The sequence below is a fragment of the Periplaneta americana genome, chromosome 14, assembly GCF_040183065.1.
Source record: "Periplaneta americana isolate PAMFEO1 chromosome 14, P.americana_PAMFEO1_priV1, whole genome shotgun sequence".
In the NCBI taxonomy this organism is placed as follows: Eukaryota; Metazoa; Arthropoda; class Insecta; order Blattodea; family Blattidae; genus Periplaneta; species Periplaneta americana.
Window position 1 is genome coordinate 34,811,007 of NC_091130.1, and position 22,983 is coordinate 34,833,989.

Genomic DNA, 22,983 nt, shown 5'->3' on the forward strand with positions numbered 1-22,983 from the left:
AAGGCAAGAGAAGATAACATAAGATAAGATTAAATTTAGATAGATACATAGACAACCAGGCAGAAAGTGACAGACAGAAAGTTAGATAGAGTAGACAGATTGACGGATTGGCGAGCAGGTGGGCAGGTCAACAGGCAGACAGATAGACGGACAGAAAGATGGACATACCGAAGGATTGACAGAAGGACAGACAGCCAGAGATTGACGGATCGACGGACAGACGGGCAGAGGGACGGATAGATAGATAGATAGATAGATAGATAGATAGATAGATAGATAGATAGATAGATAGATAGATAGATAGATAGATAGATAGATAGATAGATAGATAGATAGATAGATAGATAGATAGATAGATAGATAGATAGATAGATAGATAGATAGATAGATAGATAGATAGATAGATAGATAGATAGATAGATAGATAGATAGATATAGATAGATTTTATTTATTTTATTTTATTTATTATATTTATTTATTTAACAATAACATATACATAAAAACGTTACATTAAAATACCCCGAAAGAGCAAAGCTCGTGTTCAGGGACAGTTCCGTTACATAGATATACATACTTTGTAGACAAAATACTTCAGAAAATGGTCACATAAAGATGATAATAAATTTAGTAAGTAATAATACTAGTAATTAAAAGGCGGTCAGAGCGTGGTGCCGACCACACCACCTCATTCTAGTGCCGAGGTCATGGAAAGCATGGGGCTCTACCTGCAAGCCCTGCAAGTGCCTTCATGGCATTTTACGGGAATACTTTACCTTTTTACCTTTAATAATACTAGTAATAACTGAGTGAAAAAAGAGACAATGTTGAGATTGGTGAATTAATATAAAATTATTATTAGTAGTATAATTAGTACAGGTCATGTTGATATAGTAAACAAGATAAGATAGAAAAAATATACTTAGGATAGAAATAAACTTGTTTTACAATACTTGGTACATAATATAAATACAGGGAAGTCTGTCTGTCAGATAGATAGATAGCAAGTGGATGGCGTCAAATACTTGGGGTGTACCATAAGCTGCTGCCAGGAGGTCAAAAGGAGGATAACAATGGTCAACGAAGCTTTTAATAGAAAAAGGAGTATCTTCTGCAGATCTCTGGAAAAAGAACTAAGGAAGAGACTAGTGAAGTGTTTTGTATGGAGTGTGGCATTGTATGAGGCAGATACATGGTCATTACGACGAAGTGAAGAGAAGCATAGAAGCATTTGAAATGTGGATATGGAGAAGAATGGAACGTGTGAAGTGGACAGACAGAATAGAAAATGAAACTGTATTGGAAAGAGTGAGTGAAGAAAGAATGATACTGAAACTGATCAGGAAGAGGAAAAGGAATTGGTTGGGTCACTGGCTGAGAAGAAACTGTCTACTGAAAGATGCACTGGAAGGAATGGTGAACGGGAGAAGAGTTCGGGGCAGAAGAAGATATCAGATGATAGACGACATTAAGATATATGGATAAGGAGACAAAGAGGTAGGTAAAAAATAGGAAATATTTGAGAAAGCTGGGTTTGCAGTGAGAGACATGCTCTTGGGCAGAATACTGAATGAATATATGAATGAATAGATAGATAGCATATTAAGTAAACAATCAAAGAACTCTCAATGTTGGCATTAATGAAGATTTCTGACTGCCGTAAATGGGCCTAAAAATAGTGAAGTAATACCACAGTCTAGTATATACAGTCATGAAGCTTAATACGTAATAAATATGCATCCATAGATAGTTGCTAACCACTAGGATCGCTAATATCGCCTCATTACAGACAATGCGAAATAGTACCGGCACAGTCGATTGTTCCTAGCACCCTCACAACTCAAGCTTCGTGACTGCACAGTCTAGTATATACAGTCACGAAGCTCAGTACATAGTAAATATGCATCCATGGATAGTTGCTGATCACTAGGATCGCTCATATCGCCTCATTACAGACAATGCGAAGTAGTACCGGCACAGTCGATTGTTCCTAGCACCCTCACAACTCAAGTTTCGTGACTGTATATACTAGACTGTGGTAATACCATCAATTTGCAATAATGTTTCCTGCTTACGGTTTAAATCATTATTATTATTATTATTATTATTATTATTATTATTATTATTATTATACTACAAGTAAACTACACCATTTCGCTACTAATTTTGAAGTTAAAAGTAAATTGAAGTAATATTTGGATTAACGTATATTATAGTTTACGCTAGGCATATAAAGCCTTTTTAACGAGTTGTAACAGTGTCGTACAATCTCTTTTAAGCGTATGCCTGCATGCAATTCTGTAAGAGGAAGATTTCTAGACTTCTTGTCAGAGAGTACAATATTCCCGCGCTTGACATCCCTGGTTTACGCAAAACAAATATTTTCAAGGAGGGAGCCACTATTAGCCTACTTAGCCTTCTCATCTATAACCAGCAACAATAGATTCGTTAAATTTATATTTAGCTTCATAAGTTAAAATTTACCGTTACCAACCTGAAATTAAGTTAATATACTTTATATGGACCTGTTAATACCCGCCGAAAGAAAATTTGAGCATCCGAGACGGAGATATTTTCCTGAAATCATCACTGGTAAGAATCAGCATAAAGTTTCCATTTTATTCCACCTTTACTCCCAATATTAGTCATATATACTGTACGACGATAAGCTCCAGATTAAAATATAACATAGGGCATTATAATAACAACGGACAGGTAGATTATGTTCTACGCGAACTCCAAACCTGTATTGTAGCTTTCACGAGACTTAAAACTTCCCCTTTACCTTTCGCTCTAAGAAGTAATCGAAAGAAATTTGTTGTGGAATTTGTAACATGCAACATGTTTAACAATATGATCTTCATGCGACAGTGGTCAAACCGGTATGCTCAGCATACTCGGCGGCACACGGCACTGAGAAGCTGAACTACGTAAGTGATAATCGATTTATTGTCTCCCTCTGTCTCACTTTAACTCTCAATACTACAAAGCAAGTAGGCAAATACAATTATAGCTTAGTTATGATATAACGAATTGAGAGATCATTGATCGCTGGTAGATATCGTCGGAAATCACAAGATTGTGATTAATAAAGCCCAGGTTCATATACATTTATAAAGTTTGAAATATGCACGCAAATATGCTCTGTAAATTCTTAAAATATGCACTACAGTGTGAAATATAAATTTAGAAAAATAACAGCTCGCAAATGTTTTCGCTTTCAAATGAAGTAAAATCACAGTTTAGTATAAACAGTTACGAAGCTCAATATTTACTAAATATGCAAACATAGACAGTTGAAATATGCATCCATAGATAGTTGCTAGCCACCAGGATCGCTACTATCGCCTCATCACAGACTCTTTCCCTAGCAGACGATAAAATGTATTGTACTTTTGATATCGTGTTCTTTTGAAAAAATTAACACATTCCTTCCACTATTGAAATACGAAATACATAAGGTTTATATATTATTTTCATAAAATATGTATCAAACTCACCTTCCTGGATCTTTCGGAAGAAGGATAACTCTGACCTCTTTTTCTTAGAATTTATAGTGCTACAAACGTCTCCTTGTCCCATATTATTATTATTATTATTATTATTATTATTATTATTATTATTATTATTATTCAAATTATTGTATTTTAGCCATTTACAACCGATAACGAACATTTCACAGTTTACACAACTTTTCACAACAATGCGAAATACGGCACAGTCAAAGCCTTTTCGATCTGGACCAGGCCGTAATATATGTTCGGGTTTTCTATTTCAGTGTATGGAGCTCAGTGAATTATTATATTATAAATTTATTGCGTATCATAGCTAAGTTTTATTTAGTGTAATGTGTCCATAAGTTCCCTTTACTTCTTGTTGCATAATAGCCTATGCTGCAGAAATAATTACAAAACTATGTTATTGTAATGTGAAGAGAATTTCACATGTTAACATAATCTTTTCGCATAAACATTTTAAGTTTAGAATGGAAGCTATTTTGAGGTTTAATAAAAAGGAATTTATATTGTGATTTAATATAGCACATCTACCTTCCTTAATAAAGACAGAAAACTTACCATACCATTCCTATGAAATTAGTGTACGTACGATTGTTACTTCGTCTCTTAGGTAGTAGATAAATACAATAATTCAAAACTCAATTGTAGTATTAAAATACAGACAAATTGAATGAGCGGAGTATCATACATGACATTATGCTTAATTATAATGTATAATTGCGAATTTAGGAATATAAGATATAGTAAACATAACCTATAATATTTCCATATGAATGGCAGGGCATTGGAGACCACTAAAATTAGACAGAAAGGGGCAACTGGGACAGTAAACATAACCTATAATTTGAACGTATCTAAATATCCGTGCGGTGCAACTGAAAATTATTGAATCGTGCATAAATGAATGCACAAGAATTTCGCAATATTTAATCGAAATAAAGGCAAGTACTACACATACGAACAACGTAATTTTCACACCAAAAATAATATTTCATCTTAACTCACAAGTAATTTATGTCTGAAGTGTCTCATGATCATTGCTTTAAATTTTATTAATGCAATTACACTACATTTTAGAGAAATATGTTACTCCTTATGCATTCCAACTAATTTATATGGTTGAAACGCCGCCCTTCGTGATCAGGTTAAGCGAGTTACATGGTCTGCCTTACAGCCTGTATTAGATCACGATGGCAGTGACACAGTCTATTGTTCCTAGCACTCACAGCGCTCCAAGCGGCTAGCAACTATCGCGACAAATGCAAAAAAAAAAAAAAACATCCCAAGCTTCGCAACTGTATATACTAAACTGTGGTAAAATGATGACAGTTTTTGAACCTCAGTGCATGTGGAATTTGTTGAAAGTTGTGTAAAACATTGTACAGTAGTGGCAAAAAAACCGGACCGACCCTTGTAGCTGATTTCAGAGCCTTGTTCACTCCAGAGTACGATAGACTGGTAACTAAGACTTTCGTGGTTCGAATCTAGCCTGGGAAGGAAACCTTTTTTGTTTCTTATTCAAGTTTATTCCCAATACTTTTCGATTGCAGCGATATTTTACTACTTAATTAACTTATTATTCCCAGAACATGAATTTTATCAGCAATAGAAAAGTATTGGGAATAAATTTGAATAAGGAACAAAAAAGAGTTTCCTTCCCAGACAGGATTCGAACCACGAAAGTCTTAGTTACCAGTCTATCGTGCTCTGGAGTGAACAAGCCTCTGAAATCAGCTGCAAGGGTAGGTCCGGATTTTTTTGCCACTACTGTACATAATATGTGGACAAATTATTTTTCAACTTTTTAGGTGTATCTTTCTGTAGTTTCGTAAATTAGCACATAACACTATGTAACATTATTTTTGTTTCTGGGTAATGAGTGAGGTCTTCTAATTGTTTATGCCTGAAAAGTATAGAAGGTATGTATTATTCATCTGAAGCTTTACTTCTGTAACCAGGACAATGTTTTTTTTAATTCGCCTAATTCGACTGAAAGATAGGCGACTGAAGTCAGAAAAACAACATCTGAATCAAAATTAGAATATATTTGCACTCAACTTATACACAAAATTAATACAATATATTTTTAGAAATTAGTGATTTTTTCGAGGTTCTTAGGAAAATATTTGGGGCTAAGAGGGATGAAATTACAGGAGAATGGAGAAAGTTACACAACGCAGAGCTGCACGCATTATATTCTTCACCTGACATAATTAGGAACATTAAATCCAGACGTTTGCGATGGGCAGGGCATGTAGTACGTATGGGCGAATCCAGAAATGTATATAGAGTGTTAGTTGGGAGGCCTGAGGGAAAAAGACCTTTAGGGAGGGCGAGACGTAGATGGGAAGATAATATTAAAATGGATTTGAGGGAGGTGGGATATGATGATAGAGGCTGGATTAATCTTGCTCAGGATAGGGATCAATGGCGGGCTTATGTGAGGGCGCCAATGAACCTCCGGGTTCCTTAAAAGCCAATAAGTAAGTAAGTTAGTGATTTTTTCGAGATTTACGTTTATACACTACATTTCTTTAATGAATTAGCCCCCAAATGTAGTCTCCTCTCATGTTTTCATTATATTATCTTTGGTAGCGGGGTTCAAAGTCCATTATATCCTGTGGAAACGCTCACCTTGCTCACCAACTGCACATGGTTTTCGTCCTTATGATTGCCCATGAAACCCCGACCCACTGCAACAAAAGTAACCAAGCTGCTTTCTTTTTCTCCTTTCTAGAGGGCATGTCTGGGAATTCCATAATCTTCTTAGGCCCGGTTTCTTCAACCTTTGTTAAATTATAACAGTGTGTTATTCCATTTTAACTGTAAACTTAACAATTGAAGCATTTCTTCAACTACTGTTAGTACTAACAGGCTGTTAAAAACCTATGTTAATTTAACTGCCCAATTTCATGCAGTTAAATTATTTAACTCTCTGTTAGCATAGAAGTATCCAATATGGCTAGTGCGTTAGATGCTGAACTTGTATATCTGGATTATTTCTAAATGATATCCATGGATACATAAACAGAGCGGATGATTTCTGTGATTTGGCAGACCAGAAGTTCATACAAAGGTATAGGCTATTTTCTGCCAAGCCTCACTTTTCGCTTTCAACGTAGATCCGTTTGTTTGTTTATTCTCATTAATTAGTTTATACTGCGAAATAATTTCCAGCAGAAGGTTTCTTTCGAACGAAGAGAAATTAGTCCCACGATTTCTTTTTGGTTCCAGTGTTTTCCATTTCATCACAGCAATACCAATACGCCGCTCCACGCTATTGTGATACAGACGAGGAAAGAAGCAGAAATCAAACCTGAGAGAATAGAAAGACTTCTATCCTCTCTGAATCAAACAACGGAAACAAGCGAGAATCGCAATTGTCAGAGTTCAGAGTTCAGAAAACAGAAGTGAGCCAATACTTGGTTATAGGTTATGGTTAAACTCTAGAATCTCTGGTCCTAACAGAGAGTTAACAAACAGAATGTTAAAATATGAAATGTAAAGTTGAAGAAACGCAATATTTTAAACAGCAATTCATACTTTTAACTTACAGTTAATTAACGCTATGTTAGGTGCATTTTAACAAAGGTTGAAGAAGCACTAAGGACATTTATGTTTCATCCTGAAATATATCCTTTCTTGGGTAGATAAAAAAGCTTTTTAAATCTGTCTATTTGAAATTGTAAATTTCCCCAGCAGAAGTTTTTTTTCTTCGTTTTACAGAAGTAAAAATGAATAAATTCTCTAAATATGTAGATTTATGTAATACCAAACCATAATATGTAATGTGGGGTAAATATGTAAAAATATGTAGTATCAAATTTTAATATATTAACGGTAATTGCAAAATTCGCAAAGATTTGTTATTTATATACAGTTAGGTTGAAAGGAATATAATATGTAATTACATAAAAATCCGATCCGTATTTATAATAATGTCTTTAATAATGCCGTACAGTACAGCGTGGACAGCCCTGCATGCCTGCAGCAATAATTTTGTTTTTGAAACGAAGATCAGTGTCTGGCAGGGCGTGGAAAGGCCTCGAGTTGTATTTGTTTTGTTACACGCGATGACGTACTTTACGTTTCTAATGTTAAGTCCCATATAAATTCTTTTTTTTTTTTTTTTTTTTTTCCCAGAGAGAAAGAGAGAATTGTTAAAATTCCTTACCTTATTAATAGTGAGGCACGCAAGATGAAGAGGAAATTTGACAAGACATACAATAAAATTGAGCTCGATCTTTTACCAGATTTGTATTATAAGTTGTATCGTTATTTGAACATGTTTAGTTATGGGAAAAACTTAAAATGGAATGAAGGGAATACACTGCTCTCTTAATCTGACTAAGTGTATTGAGGATTAAGTCAAAGGCTTTACTAAAACACGCTATGAAATATTTCATACAAAACAATATTAATCTCGAAAAGGAAGCAAAAAGAACGAAAGTTTTATTAAACCTTTTAGTTTGAAATAACAACCCCCTGAAATTAATTACATTGCTTGAGGTCCACTCTGTTTATAATTAGTGATTTGACACAGATAAAATGTCAATTAAATACGTTTTGCGAAATGACCCTATATTTTGTTTATAAGCCTACATACTTCAACTACAAAACTTGTAGAGACTATTACACTTTTACTACGTCACACTACTTTCGACCAATAAAACGGTACGAAAGGGCGTCTTTCAAATAATCATGGCTACTTATCGCACAATTTTATCGCGTCCCTAGCATTTGTTTAATTTTATCGCGTCCCTAGCATTTGTTTATTTTTATCACTACCCTAGCATTTGTTTCTTTGTTTGCCAACATTTCAAACTGCACTGGTCTGGCCGTCAAAAAACAGAAAATTACAAACCACTCCAGTCGATGCACATCACTTTCAAATATGACTCGCATTTTGGCATTCAAGAACAAGAATTAATAAAGATCACTGGTCATATATGAAGAGCACCATTCGGAAATCCTGAATGAGTTGAGGGATACACCATGTACACCAACGAGTTCACTTCTTTTACGCACACGTCCAATATAACAACAACTGAACCACCAACCACCAAAACATTCAAATTTGAAAATTGTACTTTCAGTAATTGTTTCTTTTAAAATTATTCATGTTTATTTTTTATTTCATCATCGTTAATTAAAACGTTTCTTGTTTATTTCATCATCCCTAATTAAAACTTTTCTAACACTTGTTTATATTATTTAGGTTATGTTTGTTATAGTTTCTGCTATATATTATGGATAGTCACGTATCAGAGATTGTTTAATACTAAGATTTATTGAAAATCATCTGTCAAGTGACGTTGATTACTGGGATCCGGATGATTGAAATGGAATGCAAATGTTTTAATAAAAATGAAACTGAATCAACAAAGCCTTCTTGACTAGTAACAGTCCACAGAGTTCAATGATGATTCCATAGTTGGCACAACTGATACCGGTAACAAGAAAACATCATCATAAAACACTATTGCCATCTAGCGTAATGTTGAGATGGTACAATAATACATTTGAAGACAGTTGTATTTTCGTAAGCCAATTAATATTTTATTGTACACTTTGTTACTTCTAACTTTATAGAGCGCTACTTTCTTCTAATCGTGTAACAGTCAATTAAATCCCACTCGAGTTTTGATTTTCTCTAGATAAATCAAAACCTCTAGTGAGATTACTGTTGATAAATATATTAGTATAAGGTATTTACACGAATCTGGTAATTATTATAAAAGATAAAAACGAAGAGAGAGTGAGAGGCATAAATGTCTGGTTGAACGATGGACAGATGTAGTGGAGCTACTGTACTTCGGATGGCTGAAGATTATGAAGTTTTAGTCAACGCGACTGCCATCATTCATGAATGAATATGATACTACAGGGACATCATTTTATTTTTACTAATATTTTTAATATTAACCTGGCTATACCTTTTGATTAACGGTTGAGAACATGAAACACCGTTTACTACCTCTTCCACGAACGGAGTTCGATGATACTGACGTAAAATACAAACAAATCACTTTACTAGGTATAGGAGGGGAGAAAAATAGTTCGTCCATTTACGTAAACTAGGAAATGTCGCAAGTTTGAGTTTGATAATTTTCATTAGGTTTTTGTTTAATCAAAATACAGTACAGTATTAACAATAAGTGTTTTTACTCACGAACTGAGTTATCCATGCGAACGTATTCATTATGCAGTGTATATTAATACTGTCTACAGCACATTAGCGTACAATGTAGAGAATGAAGTTAAATTGAAAAATAATAATAATATGAATATTTAAACACATTTTTGAAAATGGTGGCCGTTCATTTCGATACAGGCTTCAGTTTTTTTTTTTTTGGTGCATATTATCGCACTATAGACTATTGCATCTAAAAAAAAATGTTATGTTTTATTTAACGACGCTCGCAACTGCAGAGGTTATATCAGCGTCGCCGGATGTGCCGGAATTTTGTCCAGCAGGAGTTCTTTTACATGCCAGTAAATCTACTGACATGAGCCTGTCGCATTTAAGCATACTTAAATGCCATCGACCTGGCCCGGGATACCAACTTGCCAACCAGGTCGACTATTGCATCTAATTCCAATTACCAGTTTCGTCCTTCGTACTAGTAACTCATGCTGAACTAATTCTGTACCTACTCTATAAAAGAGTACCTTACGTACTGTAAATTCAATCTTCACTTCTGCCCGATCCGAAAAGATAAAATTACTCAGACATGCTATCTACTGTCCGTTCAAGTAGTTATGTCGCAAGATCGTAGAAAGAGAGGAAATCACGTGACAGTTAATTACTTAACGAGGCCCTTTTATTTAAGTTATTTTAAACAGTTGTATAATATTACAACAGGAATTAATGTTTTCGGAAAAGAGCCAAGACAGCCCAGCCACTAGCTTTACAGAGGGGGGAATAAAAGTAGGTGGGGGAAATCGGGATGCGACGTAGGCAAACGGACGACAGTACCTGTCCGAAAATATGATTCAATATTGAAAGCTCTTTCGTCACTGGAAAATGCGAACATATTTCTGAAACGTACTATACTCACTAACTCAGTACTATATGCGACCTTGGTTCTGTGTGGAGGACAGTTGGAACTTCATTAGTAGAAGGGATGGGAGTGAAGTACATACAAAAACTCAGGTACAATAAAAATTGAAGTAAAAATAAAATGATGTCCCTGTAGAAAACGAAGAATATTAATCACAGCACAACATTATCAGAGTCGTAACCTTGCGGAAACTGTCTTATCATTGTACACAATCCTGTATCCTGAGCAACGGATGGGCAATGAATGAAGATGGCAAATATGCCCCGACCTCAACCACTCTCTAAGCTAAGCCACGTTGGTTAAAGTATCCATCCTTGCTCACGTTACTCCTTCAGGATCGATCGAATCATATTTTAATAGTCATCTCACAGTCAATTGGTTTAGTCTCCTAAATTAGACAACTCATTCTGCCTGTGGTTTTCTGAGTCGCAAAGAAAACTGTCGAGGTGATCCACGGACCTATTACTTCCCCACATTAATTTGGAATTTTCCAAATTAAATCCTTCAGAAATTGAAACCTTTGTTTTCACATGTCGACTTTGGTATAACTCGGCCGAGGCCAGTGGAGTCCTGCAGCCCGGAGCGCCACTTGTATTGCTCCTGTGTTCGTATAGCGTCATCGCTATAGTTCACATTACGCCCGCGGTTCCACTCGCCTCGGTCGAGTAATACTTCAGGGAGAGCCTACTCGCGATCGTCCCTTACCCAGTGGAAAGGTTCGCATCTCTTGTCTATCGAGAGATAGCAACGCACTCATCTCATCTCTCATTCTGTTCACACAAAAAAAAAATCTCTCCTCATGTAGTAGCTATTAGGTTGCGTCCATTTTCGGTTTTGCCCTTCAAAATCCTTTCAAGTTTCTAAAAACCGAATGAGAAAAGTGGCCAACAGTCTTGGAGCTTACATACATTCTGTCTCACAGACTCAAATCCCCTTGCAAGAAAATACGATCGCGTATCATTTAATAGTTTCTCTTTCCAGTTCCCCCCTCTGTCGAAAATCATCATCATCATCATCATCATCATCATCATCATCATCATCATTATCATCATCATTTTAAAAAAGATAAAAATTTGTAAATAAATATGCCTCTAATTTAAACTTCGGGTGACAAAAAATTATAACTGGAAGTTATATACAAGAATTATTGTGTATATAGCTGGTTAAAAAAATAGGGGAAAAATAGGATTATTATTTTGTAAAACTTTATATTTCCATAAATGAAGTGACAAATTTTATGTACTCACAAAAATTGTTTACCACATAATTTGTAAATTCAGACAAAACTGTGTATCTCAGTGTTTCTGAAAGGATTAGCCTATCTCTTTTTCATATGTCAGAAAAGGCGGCCTTTTTACTTTTGGATGAATGTCCACCAAATTTGGCGCCTATGTGTAGGTATATGTCGAAAACTCGAGAGCGAGAAATAATAGCAAAATTATGATACTTTTGATATTACTCGCGACGTGTAGCCTAAACTGTTCTCATCATTAAAACGGCCCAAACCATCTAAGCATTAAAATCGACGCTCGTCTACATTTTAAGCAGTTTTTAGTCGAAGGTTTTGATGTCCGAGTTATTGCAGAATCCTACAATTTTTATACATATAATATTACTACATGTTTATTAATTCAATGAATAATAAATTTCTCTTCGTTCAATTATAGCTCCAAAATATTAAAACACGCATTATTAGTTACCTTATCTGAGACGCTATAATATATGAGTATATTATGCATTATATACAGTCTATAGTGCTACTAGTTAACACTATATAATAATAGAAAGTACTCACCAATCGTTGAGCTTCTTGTTGGTGAGTCAGCATGGAGAAATAACACCGTTTCAGTCATAGACATCAGAGATCCACACATCCAAATTCTGTGGGCGAAGAAAAAGTAAAATTGAATAAACTAGAATAGCCTATTACTTACTTACAAATGGCTTCTAGAGAACCCGGAGGTTCATTACTGCACTCATATAAGCCCGCCATCGGTCTCTATCCTGAGCAAGATTAATCCAGTCCCTACCACCATATCCCACCTCCCTCAAATCCATTTTAATAGCATCTTCCCATCTACGTCTCGGCCTCCCTAAAGGACTTTTTCCCTCCGGCCTCCCAACTAACACTCTATATGCATTTCTGGATTGACTTATACGTGCTACATGCCCTGCCCATTTCAAACGTCAGTATTTAATGTTCCTAATTATGTCAGGTGAAGAATACAACGCGTGCAGTTCTGCGTTGTGTAACTTTCTCCATTCTCCTGTAACATCATCCCTCTTAACCCGAAATGTTTTCATAAGCACCTTATTCTCAAACACTTAACCTCTGTTCCTCTCTCAAAGTGCAAGTTCAGGTTTCACAACCATACAGAACGACCGGTAATATAACTGTTTTAACAATTCTAACTTCCAGTTTCCTTGAAAGCTGACTAGATGACAAAAGCTTTTATAGCAGAAATTTCTCTTATTTTTTTTCGTTTAATTTCCTTTCGAGTGTCATTTACTGTTGCTCCAATGTATTTGAATTTTTCCACCTTTTGAAAGGACAAATTTCTAATTCTTATATTTCCATTCCTTACTATGTTTTGGTAACGAGACATAATCAAATACTTTGTTTTTTTTTTCGGAATTTATCTATTAAAGTTATAATACAACAAAACAGTATTTAAACCATTCTGAAACTCACTGATCTTCATAAATGAGCTTTAACTGATTTCCGGAATGTATTCCGCCATACTTATTTAATATTTCAAGAACATATCAAGCGAACTTGAAATAACTTTGCATCAAGTCAGAGGACATTTTGCTGCGCATGTGTGAATTGTGTTACACTTCCATAGGGCTACTCAATCGGTAGTGAAACGTCGTTGAAGGAGCTTTTGTATGGTGTAACCGTCACATTCACCATAACCGAGTAAGTAGATTCGCGAATTTGCATCAAGTTTTACTTGAACTTGGACATTATTAAAGTAACTCCATAAGAGGGCTTTTAGAGGTCATTAAATGAATGAGGCTTAGGGAAAACTATGGTACAGACACTTTAAAGATGACCGGGAATCTTTTGAATGCTTTCCATGTTCTTGAAGCAACTTGGATATCAGCGATTCTTTTGTCACTTTTTTTTAAACACCGCATCATTAAGATCTGTCAGCCGCCATACAGCCTAGATTTGGCTCCCTGAAACTGCTGATGTTTCCCAATGTTAAAATCGGTACACTGTGGTACTCACCTCACCGGCCCTGGCAAGAGCGGAACATCACTGGGTAAGCTGGGAGTGGGGATATAGTGGAGTTGATAAGAGATTTCACAGGCTAAAAGTCTGACCATTCAGCTACTGCAGGGGTTAATACATGTATAGTGATTCGTTAATGTTTTTATGAAGCTTGTACTGTAGACTTTATCATTTCGGAAGCTGGCAAATAGTGGTTGGTTTTAAGTAGCTTCGGAGTGAGGAACAGTTGATGCATTCCTTTTGCATTTTTCACAGCAGCAGGTGAGTTGAATCCTGTATAATATTATCTACTTGTAGCGAGAGAACTCTACCTCCGAGGCGCTCTCGGGATTCCAGGATGATTGGTCCACTACAGTTATGTCCATCTTTCATCAAGTCCAAAGAAAAAAAGTCCATAATCACGTTATGTCCACAAGCATTTTGTCCACTGAACGTAACGTCCATAGACATTTAATCCACAAACAAATATGTCCACAAGAAATTTTGTCCATACACATTATTTACAATGACTTTTGTGCGAGATCGTGCGTATTTGCTCGTTTTCCGCACAGAACCAATACGCGGTAAGTGTGAAATACCACATTCAGTATTCCCAACGTAACACACATAACAATTTCCCTCTTCTTACCGCTTAAGCGCCACATTCATTTTACTGCTTTAGGCTTTTAACATATTATTTTTAGAGACGTTTAACATAGTAATAATTATAAATTGGAAACTTACCACTGCAATTTCACCTAAATTGCAATGTTAATCATTGTTTTTAAATATTTGCAAAAATTAAGTAAAGTCTACTACTCCACGAAACTTATTGCATTCCTGATACAAGTAACATTAAGGAAGCCGTGAAAAAATCAACAAGATTCCAGATGCCGATGTTATTACTACAATATGTTATATAAATAATATTGTTAAAATATTAAAATGAAAAATAAATCATTACATAACCTTACCGTTTGTTTTAAGTTCGCATTTATAGACTGGGGGAAAAAAAAGACAGACGTATATCACGGCCTGCTGGAGTATAGTAAACAGAGAAAACATTTTATAGGAACAATGTTGAAGAAATATATTTTGGTTTTCCGAAGTTGCCGTCATTAAACAGTAATCAACATGGAGATTTCATTGCAACTAATTAGAAACTACTTAGAAACTACGTTTCGCTTTTTCAATCTTTTCCTCGACCATGAAAACGTCAACATACCGCTCTTGTAACGCATATTACTATTACTGTCAATTAATTATAACGTCCGTAATACATCTTACAGAACAGAAATAGGTTGTCTTTTCCACTTCTGTCAGGCCATTTGGCGTCATGTTATTCAACTTGGATTAAAGGCTGCTTATAATAACAGGGAAAATGGCAGAGTAAGAATTGACATCCGAAAGTTAATGTCCATACCTTTCATACCAATGGATCATATGTGCTAAAGTGTCAGTGAAATGCGTCATAGTGCCACTACAGTGAATGAGATGAGAGTAAAGTGAAAGACTATTGAAACTTATGTAGGACCTATACATAATTATGTAGGTTGTGTTGTAAAATTAGGTGTTTTATTTTATGTTTTATTATTATTGTGTTAAATTGTATTGTGTATTCTTATTGTATTGTGTATAAAATTGTATATGTGTTGTAAATTGTATTATGTATTGTAAATTTTATTGTGTATTGCTGATCATTTTAACTGTGTATTGTTAATATTGTATATACCACTGCCACCGGGTGCTTGCCCACTTGCAGTGTAAATAAATACATACATATATATAGTGAATACATTCGATAAAGTTTCTGTTGGTGTAGAGGAATCAGTATTAGATTTATCATTATGCATAGAAAGGACCTTCGTAAGAGGAATACCTGCCAGAGGTAGAAGACGAGAGATGCCGCCTCGCTTTCCTCAGCATGTCTGGAATGTTTATAACCTAGTCTTGAATGGGACTCAAGGGACAATTAATACAATAGAAGGATGGCACTAAAAATTTAAAAAATGTATAGTAACTCACCATGCTAACATATGGAAGTTGATTGAAAACTTGCAGAAGGACCAAAATGACAATCAGTTATTAATAAATCAATTAGACCTAATGGCAGCTCATGTGGCAATACGTCATCTCATAAAGAAGTCCTATGTTTTAAATTCAAGACACATTGAGGAAATGGTGCGTATAGTAATATGTATAGCTTTGTAATATGTATAGCTCAACTGATGAATTGTTTATGATTATAAATTGAATTAATCTACTTGATATTAATTGCACAAATTTGTATAGCTTAATGAAAGTATGCTACTTTGTATTGTATATATTTGTATAGTTTTGGCCGATGAATTGTATATGCTTTAAATTGAATAGTAATCTATATAGCTCTACTGATAAATTGTTTGTGTTTGTAATTTGAAGTAGTTTGCATGATATGTATTATCAATTTCTGTATATCACAACTGGTTCAATTGTTTATGCCTTAAATTTAATTAAATTGTTTTGTATTATAATATAGCTCAACTTATGAATGATCGTTTGCGTTTGTAAATTTAATAATCTGATTGGCTATGTATTGTATACTTTTAGTAGAGCCATCGATGTAGCTCAGTCGACAGACTCGCTGGGCTGCTGATCCGGAGCTGCGTTCGGGCTTGGGTTGGATCCCCCTTTGGACTTAGGTTTCTTCGGAGGTTTTCCCCAGCCGTGGGACTGAAGCCGGATGGTCTATGGCGAGTCCTTGGCATCAACCCCTTTGATTTGATTACCCCCTTTGATTTGATTACCTGGTTGGGTTTTTCCGAGGTTTCCCCCACCGAAAAGGCAAATGCCGGGTAATATTTTGGCGAATCCTCGGACCTCATCTCATCTCACTACATCTCGCCTAAATGTAAAAAAATTGTACAAAATTGTAAAAATTGTAGAAAATTACTAAATTGTAAAACTATAAAAATTTGTAAAAATTGTAATTGTAATATTGTAAAATGTTTACATGTTCCACATCTTAAAGCTTCATTGCTCATGTAAGATCTATGGAATAAAATAAATGAATGAATGAATGAATGAATATCATGTATATAGAGAAAATGGTGACGTTATCAGATATCTTAGAGGCATTAGTCATCGGTTGAAACTGTATGCAGAAGAACTTCCTTATGATGAAAACGATAATGAAGAAAATTAATGTTATTTTATAACTGAATTAACATACGCTACAATTACAGTTATTATGTAATATTAAAATTCTAAAATAATGTACTCGTACATCTGATTGACTGTATTATTTCCATCATATTAAAAGCAGACTGATGATTTTTCAAAATTGGTTATTACTTTAGTTTTGTGGATCTTTTAAATTACGGACAAACCATCTGTGGACACAACTACAAATGGACCTGTAATATAGTGGACTATAAATAACTGGACCTATAAATTAATGGACTTTAATGTAAAGGACAGAAGAAACTGGACTATGGACTGTGGATATAAAAAAATGGACATTTTGTCTGTGGACATAGAGAAGTGGACATATCATCCGTGTATCGCTCTCGGACGTGAGTTGCAATCCCACTTGAGCTGATTACCAAGGTTTTCCTTTGCTCTAAGGTAAATAATAGATAAACCCATGGCGATTCGTAGGATTCACCTCGCTATACCATTAGTTCTATCAAAACTATAAAATCGCGTAGTTGATATAGCTTTTTTAAATAATAAATTAATAATATATATAGAACTCTAATTGTATTAAGCGCTCATTCTTTTTATTTATAACTCATTACTCATTGGTCAATGTGGGCGATACATGCGTGGGGCATTTAGTTAAGAAATTTAGACGTCAATTTCTCCTCTGGGGAATCAAGGATATTTTCGATAAACGGCACCTTGTGTAATAAATATAATTGTGTTTTGTCCTTGAAGTATGACACGCTATAGTATTTGAGATCGCAGTCATATAAAAAAAACAGATAAGATTAATATTTTAGATAGTATTACAGCAAATTATTATCATTATAACCTTATACGTTTATATTATGTTAGCTACTGGAGGGTTATAATTTTGGGTGGACAGGGCCAAATGTTCCCTCCGAAGCTAGGTGCGTGTCTCTAAATTGACTTCTAGTCTTTGTGTGGCTTCCAGATAGGAAGAATGTCCATGAACACGTTGACAGTCGAAAAAATAAATGGACACAAAGGATTGGGTGATGAACAATCAGTACTCACAACAAAAACTTCCTTCATTGCTACGAGAATTGCGGTAATGTGTTATTCTGAGATCTATGTATTGGTTAATTCAATGGTAGGCGTTTTATACCTTTAGCCATTCTACAGTGATCGCAACAAACTTGCTACTGCTCAGTGGTGGCTTGTATATACAACAGTAAGAGCTCATCGTTATCATGAATGGAAACAGAAGTAATTTATTTATTACAAGGTAAAAAGGAAAATTTACGTATTTTTAATAATGAGCTCACTAGAAACTGTACCATATCATTTATCATCATAACTATGATCTTTTTCGAAATCGTCTTTTCTTGAGGACATACCCGTTGTGCTACGTTAATGGGGCACTTTTTAATACAATTTCCTTCAGTATAGTCTATATATTTTTTCTTTTTTGCTTTAGCAATTTTCATGCAAAACCTCGCCAAAATGTAAGTTTTTTCGACCCTATACTCTGTACTATTATCGACATATTTCTTTCAATCGATAATCCGATATGACCTAATTTTCTGGGGAAATTGAACCAAAATTGGAAGTTTCTTGATTTTACAAAAGAAAGCCATTAGAATTTTATGTAAAGCAAACTATCTGGAACATTGTCGGCCACTTTTCAGACAATCACGGATTTTAACAATCATAAATTTGTATATATATATATATATATGATCTAATACTTTACACTCGACAAAATATCGACAATATACATGATCATGAAATTAGAAATAGTGAACAAATTAATATTCCATATTGTAGATTACACAAGAGCAACACAAACTTTTTTAATTATGGGGATGAAATTATATAATAAGCTCCCAAGTCAATATTATAAATTACGAATCTATAGTTTCAAAACTAGATTTTACAATTGGTTATTAAATAACCCTTTTTATTCTGTTGCTGAGTTTTTCAACACAAATTTGTATGAAATTGTATTTTAATAAATAAGTTTAATTGCAATTTAGTTAGTTTTCTTTAATTTAAAAGTTTCAAATTATTTCATCTTTTCATTGTATTATTTAAATTTTACCGTTTCTTTTATTAGTGTTTTTTAAAATGTATTTATATGCTTTTCAATGTATTCTGACGAAGCCTAAAACTGTACGTCTAATGGCCAAATAAGTTGAATTGAATTGAGTTGAGGTTTCTTATTGGTTATTTTGCGACGCTTTATCAAGTGCTATGGTTATCTATGTAGCGTCTGAGTGAGATGAAGGTGATAATGCCGATGAAATGAGTCCAGAATCCAGCGCCGAAAGTTACCAGCATTTAATCTTAATGTGTTGAGGGAAAACCCCGGAAGAAACCTCAACCAAGTATCTTGTCTCAACCAGGATTTGAACCCAAGCCCGCTCGTTTCACGGTCAGGTAGACTAACAGTTACTCTACAGCGGTGGGGTAGTTGAGATTTTATCCGAAGTTTACTCCAATTGTAAGGCGGATGCCAGATAACCTCATGACAAAACCTAGGGCAAACCTAGGCCGTCGACGGTAAACAGCGGGTTGATACAGCATCGGCAAATAAGTTATTAAATAATGGATAATGACTGAAAGAGCATTAGCTTTACATTTTTTAATGTAGGAAATAATTAGATATAAATTTATCAAATTGTATTTTTATAATATAAATTTTGAATAGATTATTTAATGTCGGTAAAATCGGTGGAGGAGAGATAGTATTTTGTGCGAGATCGTGCGTATTTGCTTGTTTTCCGCACAGAACCAATACGCGGTAAGTGTGAAATACCACATTCAGTATTCCCAACGTAACACACATAACAATTTCCCTCTTCTTACCGCTTAAGCGCCACATTCATTTTACTGCTTTAGGCTTTTAACATATTATTTTTAGAGACGTTTAACATAGTAATAATTATAAATTGGAAACTTACCACTGCAATTTCACCTAAATTGCAATGTTAATTATTGTTTTTAAATATTTGCAAAAATTAAGTAAAGTCTACTACTCCACGAAACTTATTGCATTCCTGATACAAGTAACATTAAGGAAGCCGTGAAAAAATCAACAAGATTCCAGATGCCGATGTTATTACTGCAATATGTTATATAAATCATTACATAACCTTACCGTTTGTTTTAAGTTCGCATTTATAGACTGAGGGAAAAAAGGACAGACGTATATCACGGCCTGCTGGAGTATAGTAAACACAGAAAACATTTTATAGCAACAGTGTTGAAGAAAGATATTTTGGTTTTCCGAAGTTGCCGTCATTAAACAGAAACCAACATGGAGATTTCATTGCAACTAATTAGAAATTCGTCTTTCAGGTATGTAATAAACGATCTTCGCACAAAATAATGTAAGATACACGAGCGGTATGTTTGTTTTCATGTTCTCGGAAATTAAAAAAGCTCAACTACGTTTAGCTTTTTCAATCTTTTCCTCGACCATGAAAACGTCAACATACCGCTCTTGTAATGTATATTACTATTGCGAGATGAATAAATTAATTCATATTTTGTCTATCATTATTGATAACCCTTACACCACTGAGGACATGTTATAACTACTGTACATCTCAGATTGGACGAGTGAACCTACAGTTCGAATGGGGAGAGAACTGCCCCCCCCCCTACTGTAAGATGTGCACCTGGAGGTTGGAGTTTGACCCCTTCCCTCGGGGTCAAGATACTGAATCGCCCTCTCCAGGTGGGGCTAGTCCCTCACTGACGATCAATTTACTAACGAACGCAGTTCCTGTACCCTATCGCACGCACACACACGCACACACACACACAAGATAGATGGGTGTTGTCCACACAATAAAAACAGACTCTTTGTCAACAAGAGTGTCTCCTGCATCCATCTGCTGGGCTGGGCTTAACCCCCAATTGCACAGGGCATCTCGTCCATTACGCGGCGTCATCAAATAAATGAAAGGATAATAGTTTCCATTTCCGCCCTCTACAAAATTGACACCTTCATCACTTTCTCTCAATTCTTATTTCATGTTGATATGAAGTTATATTAAATGAACTTATAAATATATGTATCGTTCTAAATCATCGTAGTCATTATCACCAAATTACAGAAATCACCGGAATTTTTATCAACAGTGATCTCACTAGAGAAAATAAAAACTCGAGTGGGATTTAATTGACTATTACACGATTAGAAGAAAGTATATAAAGATTAGAAGTAACAAAGTACTCCAATACAATAAAATATTAATTGGCTTACGAAAATACAACTGTTGTATTATTGTACCATCTCAACATTACGCTAGATGGCAGTAGTGTTTTATGATTATGTTTTCTTGTTATCAGTTGTGCCAACTATGGACTCTTATTGGACTCTACGGACGGTTACTAATCAAGAAGGCTTTGTTGATTCAGTTTCATTTTTATTAAAACATTTGCATTCCACTTCAATCATCCGGATCCCAGTAATCAACGTCAATTGACAGGTGATTTTCAATAAATCTTAGTATTAAACAATCTCTGATACGTGACTATCCATAATATCATATAGCACAAGCTATAACAAACATAACCTAAATTAATATAAACAAGTGTTAGAAAAGTTTTAATTATGGATGATGAAATAAACAAGCAACGTTTTAATTAACGATGATGAAATAAAAAATAAACATGAATAATTTTAAAAGAAACAATTACTGGAAGTACAATTTTCACATTTGAATGTTTTAGTGGTTGGTGGTTCAGTTGATGTTATATTGGACGTGTGTGTAAAAGAAGTGAACTCGTTGATGTACATGGTGTATCCCTCAACTTATTCAGGATTTCCGAATGGTGCTCTTCATATATGAGCAGTGATCTTTATTAATTCTTGTTGCTGAATGCCAATGCGAGTCATATTTGAAAATGCTGTGCATCGACTGGAGTGGTTTGTAATTTTCTGTTTTTTGACGTCCAGACCAGTGTAATTTTAAATGTTGGCAAACAAAGAAACAAATGCTAGGGTAGTGATAAAAATAAACAAATGCTAGGGACGCGATAAAATTAAACAAATGCTAGGGACGCGATAAAATTGTACTATAAGCAGCCATGATTGGTTGAAAGACGTCCTTTCGTACCGTTTTATTGGTCAAAAGTAGTGTGACGTAGTAAAAGTATAATAGTCAATATATGGTCATCGTTTCTTTTTCCGTCCTTTACAAAAATGACACCTTCATCACTTTCTCTCAATTATTGATATGAAGTTACATTGAATGAACTTATAAATATATGATCGTTCTAAATCATCTTAGACATTATCACCAAATTACAGTTATCACCGGAATTTTTATCATTATAATCAGTAGTAATATCACAACAATTACTAACCAGAATTTATAATCATAATAACCAAAATCATCAGAATTATCACCGACATCGACATAATGAACACAATATTATCATGAATATAACCAAAATCACCACAATATTCCCACCAAAATCAGCAGAATTATCACCACCAAGAAGAAATACTTGAACTATCACCATCACAATCACCTAAATTATCACTGTCAGTATATTCCCCAGGAGCATCACCATGATTAAAATCATGAGAATTATCACCACTATCATTATACGATAATCAGGATATCCATAATCACAATCACCAGAATTATCACAATTATCACCAACGTCATAGTCCCCATAGACCTTTAACCATCATCGCCATAAAAATACGAGAAGTATCACCACATTTGCAGTAACAATAAAAAATATTATTATCAACAAAATCGCCAGAATTATCACCATTATAATTTCCAGAATTATTACCACAACTACAATCTCCAGAATTATCACCTACTTCAAGGTAAGTATCAGGATTATCATCACCATCACAATCCCTAAAATTATAAATTACTTCAGAATAACTGGATATATGACCAATATCTACACAGCAATTAGAATTATCACCATCATAATTCTCAGAATTATCACCAAAATCAAGATATTTTTCAGAATTATCACTACCATTATCATAATCACCAGAGT

At 34.6% G+C, this 22,983-nt stretch overlaps 1 long non-coding RNA gene across 1 annotated transcript in view; it reads right to left on the bottom strand.

The window, feature by feature from the left end:
• Window positions 1–22,983, bottom strand: part of LOC138713255 (uncharacterized) — a 1,167,998-nt gene that overhangs the window by 139,863 nt on the left and 1,005,152 nt on the right. The window contains exon 4 of the long non-coding RNA XR_011335808.1: window positions 12,376–12,461. This is a non-coding gene — a long non-coding RNA (uncharacterized lncRNA). The remainder of the gene's footprint in view (window positions 1–12,375; window positions 12,462–22,983) is intronic.